At 46.2% G+C, this 6363-nt stretch overlaps 1 long non-coding RNA gene and 1 other non-coding gene across 2 annotated transcripts; both read left to right on the forward strand.

The window, feature by feature from the left end:
* The first annotated feature begins 1289 nt into the window (after nucleotides 1-1289).
* Nucleotides 1290-4144, forward strand: LOC102161634 (uncharacterized). Its single transcript, XR_014815955.1, has 3 exons — nucleotides 1290-1315; nucleotides 3499-3532; nucleotides 3844-4144. It is a non-coding gene; the product is annotated as an uncharacterized LOC102161634 (long non-coding RNA).
* On the forward strand, nucleotides 3586-3659 carry LOC146400036 (small nucleolar RNA SNORD93). The gene has a single exon (XR_014816967.1). It is a non-coding gene; the product is annotated as a small nucleolar RNA SNORD93 (small nucleolar RNA).
* Nucleotides 4145-6363: the final 2219 nt, after the last annotated feature.

Genomic DNA, 6363 nt, shown 5'->3' on the forward strand with positions numbered 1-6363 from the left:
GTGGGTTAAAGATCTGATGTTGCCACTGCTGTGGCTTGGGTCACTGCTGTGGTGCAGGTTCAGTCATTAGTCTGGGAACTTTTGCATGCCATGGGCATGGCCAAAAAATTGAAATTAAATTTTAAAAGAAAGGAAATGCAGCAGGTTTTACCAAGCTTTATAAATCCAGCAGGTTTTATTGCACCAAGTTTTAGACCATGTACTATGAATGCAGGGATAAATTCCTATTCAAGATGACCCAGGAAATCTACAGTCTGGAATAAGACCCCACCACAATGATCCTTGAAGAGTTTTATAGTATGAAAACTCAACTGTGGGAGATAAATGTCAAATCTGTTTTCCTGGAGTCATTTCCCACTTACCCAGTATGCTCCAGGCACTAAGCTGAATTCGAAGGATCCAGTAAAGCAGGAAACCTAGTCTTCATAGACCTTATATGACATCATCACGGCAAGACTGCTTTTCCAGAACACACCAACGGTGGCTCTACTCCACCACAAATTCTATATGATCTATAATGCCCCTCTACTCGATGATTCTTCTCTCTTGGCCTCTCATATATATGATGTGCAGCCAGCCTCCTGATAATAATGCTAGACTCAGTCTAGGTACCCCTTCCTCCAGGAAGCCTTCCCTGATCCATTAGCAGGTTGGGCTTGGTGGCTTTGTGCTATGCCTTTGGCACACTGTCCGGGCTTTTAGGGGCTAGTCAACCTCACTCTATGTTCTCTGAAGGCAGAGGCAGTTTCTCATTCAACTTCACAGGGCTCAGTAGTGCCTGAGGGTGGGCTCTCTGACATATTTGTAGCACGAAACAGTCCCTCCAAGCCAAAATGATCTCCAGTGCTCCAGTACCTAGGAAGCCTCAAATCTCAAAATTCCAGGGACAGGTTAAAGATGAAATCAAAGGTAAGAGCAAGGCTGGGGACTGTGAGTGCTGCTGTCTAGCAGTGCTTCTGGGGGCTTGTAGGCCACCCTGGGGGAAAGCATGGGATACTTGAAGTGGGGAGAGGAGAGATGGGAAGAAATACCTAACATCATTGGAGTGCCAGGAGCTTTGCAGAAACCGCAGAGAGGTGAACACCACACTTGGGGAGATGGGGGAGGCCTGAGCCGCCGCCCGCCCCGCGTGCTCCTAGGCCGCCGGCAGGGGACGTGCGAGGGCCTCCAGGGCGCCGCTGGCGGGGCGGGTTCTGGGCCGGGCGGGGCGCTGGGGCAACTTTTTGGTTGGCCGCCTCCGGGTGCTGACCGCCCAGGCCCGTTTTAAACTGGATCTCTCCCCACCCCTCCCTTTTCGGCCGCGGCGTGCGACTCGGTAAGTAGCTTCCCATAGTTTCAATACCCGGGCCCTCCACGTGCCCTGGGATCTCTCCAGTGGCACTTACCTGGGGGCGCCCCTCCTTATCCCCGAACCCACCCTATCTCGGCCGCTGGACTTGGGTTCCGCCTCAGCTCGGCGCCCCCTTGGGAGAGGCCTCCCACCCTCTAGGGGAGTCAGTGCGAGGACCCCTCGTGGTGTCGGGGACCCTTCCCTTCAGGGAATGACCCCACTTGGCTCTGAGAGCTCCCCTTTTCCACCAGGGGCCGAGGCGCCCGGCACCTTCTGTGCCTTCGAACCACCCCCCTCCCCGCCCAAGGGTCCGGGCCACATGAAGCTTCAAGCTCCTTTTGCAATGAAAGAAACATTCCTAGAATGGAACTGACGTGAGGCACAGCCCCGGACAATGTCCGGATGTTCGGCGCACGCGGGGCCCCAGCCTGCCCCGTGGCTCTGACAACCCGACCCGGACGCGGCCAGTTTAGGAAGCGGATGAGATCACTGGCCTGAAACAATTTAAATTCTGGTGTTAGCAAGAAACGGGGGTAATTTCGGCCACACAGACCCCCGCCCCCGGCCCAGTCGCAAACTCCTTTCACTTGCCGCTTCGCGCAGCCCTGAGCTTTTTTAAAAAGGGTCTGGAGTGAGCCTTAAGGCGAGAGCCTACAATTTCCTCCCCCAGATTTCGCCATTTCAGGACTGACAGTGCGCTAGGCACCATAGGACCCTTTTCCAGCGTTTTCAGGGTGAGCCCCGTCATGGTTTTCTGTCCTGGGCAAAAGTCGGAACCATTGGGGTTCTGATTTGTGTCGCCAAGATAGAGAAACATGCAAGTCTGCCCTAGAGAGAGTTGTCTCAAGGAAGTGTTTCTAAGTTTCCCTGAGGCTCTTTTAAGCGTTGTATTGGTATACATTAGTATAGAGAGGGTTGTTACTGAATTTAATGAAGTTTGTAAAGATCTAATCGTTAGAGCTATTATTGCTACCACTTATTAATCCTCCCTTGAAATATGCTTGTGGGGTGTTTTCCATTTGCCTCACTTGTGAAAGACCCTTTCAATGATGAGAAAGTATCTAATTTTTCTGAATGGGAAATCAATTTTTATCCTGCATTTAAAGAGAAAATAAAGTGTAGTAGCATTGCACATTTCATGCATCCTGGGCATCCTCATTTCAGCCATGTATAGGGTTGGAGCACAGGCACAGGAAGATTTTCCCTGCCCTGACTACCTCCATCTCTAGTGAATGGCACTACAATATACGATGGTCAGGCTTTGTTATTTATTTATTTTTTAACACTTTTATTTATTTATTTTTGTCTTGAGGGCCAAACCCATGGCATATGGAGGTTCCCAGGCTAGGGGTTGAATCGGAGCTATAGCTGCTGGCCTACACCACAGCCACAGCAACTTGGGATCCATGCTGTGTCTTTGACCTACCACAGCTCACAGCAACGCCAGATCTTTAACCCATTGAGCGAGGCCAGGGTTCGAACCCTTAACCTCATGGTTCCTAGTCAGATTCACTTCCGTTGCACCACAATGGGAACTCCAGGCTTTGTTGTTTTACCTTTGGTTTAGATGTTGGGGATTCCTGTAGAGCCAAACATTAAAAACAATTCCCTCTAGGAGGAGAAGCAAGGGCTAAGAGCCAGGCAGCCTGAGCCAGTGTCTATTTAAGGACTGTTCTCTACTCACTGGGTTCTGCCTCTGGGTAAACAAGTTTCATACTTAATTTGGTTTTCTGTAAATGTCGAAAGTTTGTTTCCAGGAGTTTCCTTCATGGTTCAGTGGTAGCAAACCCAACTAGCATCCATGAGGATGCTGGTTCGATCCCTGACTCCACTCAGTGGGTTAAGGATCCGGTGTTGTCATGATCTGTGGTGTAGGTCGCAGACACAGCTTGGATTGGATCTGGTGTGGCTGTGGCATGGGCTGCCAGTTGCAGCTCTGATTGGACCCCTAGCCTGGGAACCTTCCATATGACACAGGTGCAGCCCTAAAAAAAAAAAAATTCCTTTTTTCAGGTAGATACTGTTGCCAGTAATGTTATTTTTTCTAAATTGATATTCTTCCATGCTAGTATAAAAAGGAAATAAAAGTTGGAAAGATGGTAAACACACACACACAACCATGAAAAGTTACCATAAGATATTAACAGTTTTTCTTACTTCCATATCAGGCTTGGACCAGTTTAAGATGCTGACAAAATTCAGGTATGGATTAAACGGAGAGAATTTGGCTTGAGTTATTTTCTTAAATGAATTGTTGGCCAAAGATGAGAACTCGAATCTGAATGGATATCCTTCTGCTCTGATGGGTTAAAGGATTTACCTGAGGCCATCCTAATGGGAATTTAGTAAAAAGTATGTTTTAAAGAAAATGGAGGGGGGGAAGCTGCCAATAAACAGGTAATTTATTATGCCAAGAAAATGGTTTTTTGTAAAAAATGGATAAATGATTGGCATAATAGTCTTTCAAAATGTAATTGCTGTTCTAATTATCCACTGTGATACTTCTTTTCCAGGGCTGGTGCTTAGAAGAAGCTTTTCAAGGAGGTATGGTATATTTGAACATGTGAAATATATGGAACAGAGGTTTTTGCTTTCTCTATCCCTTTCATGGTGGTGGTGATTAACTTTGATCTCTTTGACAGAAAATGGATCAATAGATTGCTAAGGATCAGGGAATAGTTTGTTGCATAAGTTTCAAGGGGTGTGTTCATGAGGAACTATTTCTACATTTTGATTTAAGGTTGGTTTCTGCATTTGTCAAATTTCAGTGTTTTACTGAATGTAAATTCTTCAATAAACATGATTTAAAACTTACCCTATGTGGCATCTTAATGACATTTCCTGTGAAACTGAAAGATGATAAAAGTGCTAAAAACAATATCACTTTGGGGTCAAGTAAGTGACTCATGCATGCAACAAATACCCAAGAAACAGAATAAAAAGGTATGTGTTCACTAAGCTATCAAGGATATACATTATGGATATTTCAGGTAACAGCATACCCTCACTGTCTTAACAGCTGCATTTTAAATTTCATCTGGTATAGTGAGTGGTATGGCGCTTTTCCCTCAGTCTCATGTGTGCTAGTGGCCACACAGTAGCAGGAAACAAGTGAACGTTATTACCCAGCAAAATTTAGAGCAACTTTGACTAAGCCAGAAAGTTAAGGAATAAGTGAGGTTCTAGGTGCTGAGTAATTAATTGGGTTTGAGTTAGTCTCAGATGTAGAAAACCACACGGATTACTCCTGGAAAACTCTGGGAATATTCAAGGGTGCTTTTGAAAGGAGGATTGGGCAAAGTGTTGGTTGTGTTCTTTCCTGTGGGTAATAGGTCTGGCCACAGTGCCCCCCCCCCCAATGACCATAGATGCTGGCAACTGTGTTGTACTGTCTTCCTTGTAGGAGCAAAGCCTTCGGATGCCAACTTGGGCTTCCAGGTTTGGTAGATAACATGCTCCCTTTCCCCCCAGCCTCCTTCCTTGTGCCATGGCAGTGCAGTATCTTGGTTGAGTGAAATTTAAGATCACCCAAGGAAATGAGTTGTAGACAGTACCCTGTTCCTGCAGTCAACTTTTTTTGGCATAGCACATTGCTACATGTTGAGCAGACCTAGAGTAAAAATATACCATCATGACTACTGTTAAACAGGCCATTCTTTTGTGTGTAAGTGCTCAGAGACGTGGAGCAAACCTGGAGCTGAAGTGTTTCCAGAGGATTTTTTAAGGGCTGCACCCTCAGCATATGGAAGTTCCCAGGCTAGGGGTTGAATCAGCTGGAGCTGCTGACCTGTGCCATAGCCACAGCAAAGCCAGATCCAAGCCACACCTGCAACCAACACCACACAGCTCTGAACCCACCGAGCAAGGCCAGGGATCGAACCTGCATCATGGGTACTAGTTAGATAGGTTACCCTGAGCCAGGGTGGGAACTCCTAACTCAGATTTTAACCATGAAGCTTAGTTACTTCTTTGGTTGGCTTTTAACGTGCATAGAGATAAACCTTTTCCCTTGTTCACTTTCTTTTGGCTGTCTGGGAGTGACTCTGGATCACAGGGGCTATACTTTTGTCTTTTTTTTTTTTTTTTTTTGTCTTTTGTCTTTTGTCCTTTTTAGGGCCACACCTGTGGCATATGGAGGTTCCCCCAGGCTAGGGGTCTAATCAGAGCTGCAGCTGCTGGCTTAAGCCAGAGCCACAGCAACGCCAGATCCGAGCCGAGTCTGCAGCCTACACCACAGATCATGGCAACACTGGATCCTTAACCCACTGAGCGAAGCCAGGGGTAGAACTCGCAACCTCATGGTTCCCAGTCGGATTCGTTTCCACTGTGCCACAATGGGAACTCCTTTTTGTGTTCCTTAGTGACATCTTTTTGTCCATGGTTAAGCTATAAAAAGAATTACTGGTTTTGAGTCACACTTGGAATACATATACTTTTTGAGATTGCCTGGGAATAAATAAAAGGTTCAATACTGCCAGGAGAATTATTGGTTGTCCTGGCCAAATACCTGATAAATGATAAATGCAAGGACTTTTTAAAAAGGTTCCCACCCTAAAACATATATTATTGAAACTTGTCAATTTCAAAAACTCCTGACTAAATGACAGCTTGTCCTTAGAGACACAGCTCGGAGGTCACTTTTGCCATGAAGCCCTTCTTGATCCCCACTCCCTCCTGCAGACTGCAGCCCTCACCTGGGACCCTTAGTGCTGTGGTCACATTCTCATTACCTCCCTAGCCCCTGAGCTCTGAGGGGCCCGATGCAGAAGGGGGCTCACAAAAATGTGAAGATGAAACATCAAAGAGATGAAAGAAAACACAGGCCGTGTGTCTGTCAAGCTCATTTTTTCTGTCCCTCTAGGAGCAGGGCTCCAGCATCAACAGGAGCCTGACTGACCTGCTGTCACCCTCATGCTCATTTAGACATTATCAGTCTGGATTTTTTTTTTTTTTTTTATTTTCAAAAAATTTTTTTAACTTGAAGTCTGTGTCGTGATGGTGCCTCTGAGTAATAAGAAACGTAGTCACTTCAA

Source organism: Sus scrofa, chromosome 9, assembly GCF_054392235.1.
Source record: "Sus scrofa isolate SSC_HxYL_T2T_F1_AM1 chromosome 9, Sscrofa_HxYL_maternal_Yorkshire_Landrace_v2.0, whole genome shotgun sequence".
In the NCBI taxonomy this organism is placed as follows: Eukaryota; Metazoa; Chordata; class Mammalia; order Artiodactyla; family Suidae; genus Sus; species Sus scrofa.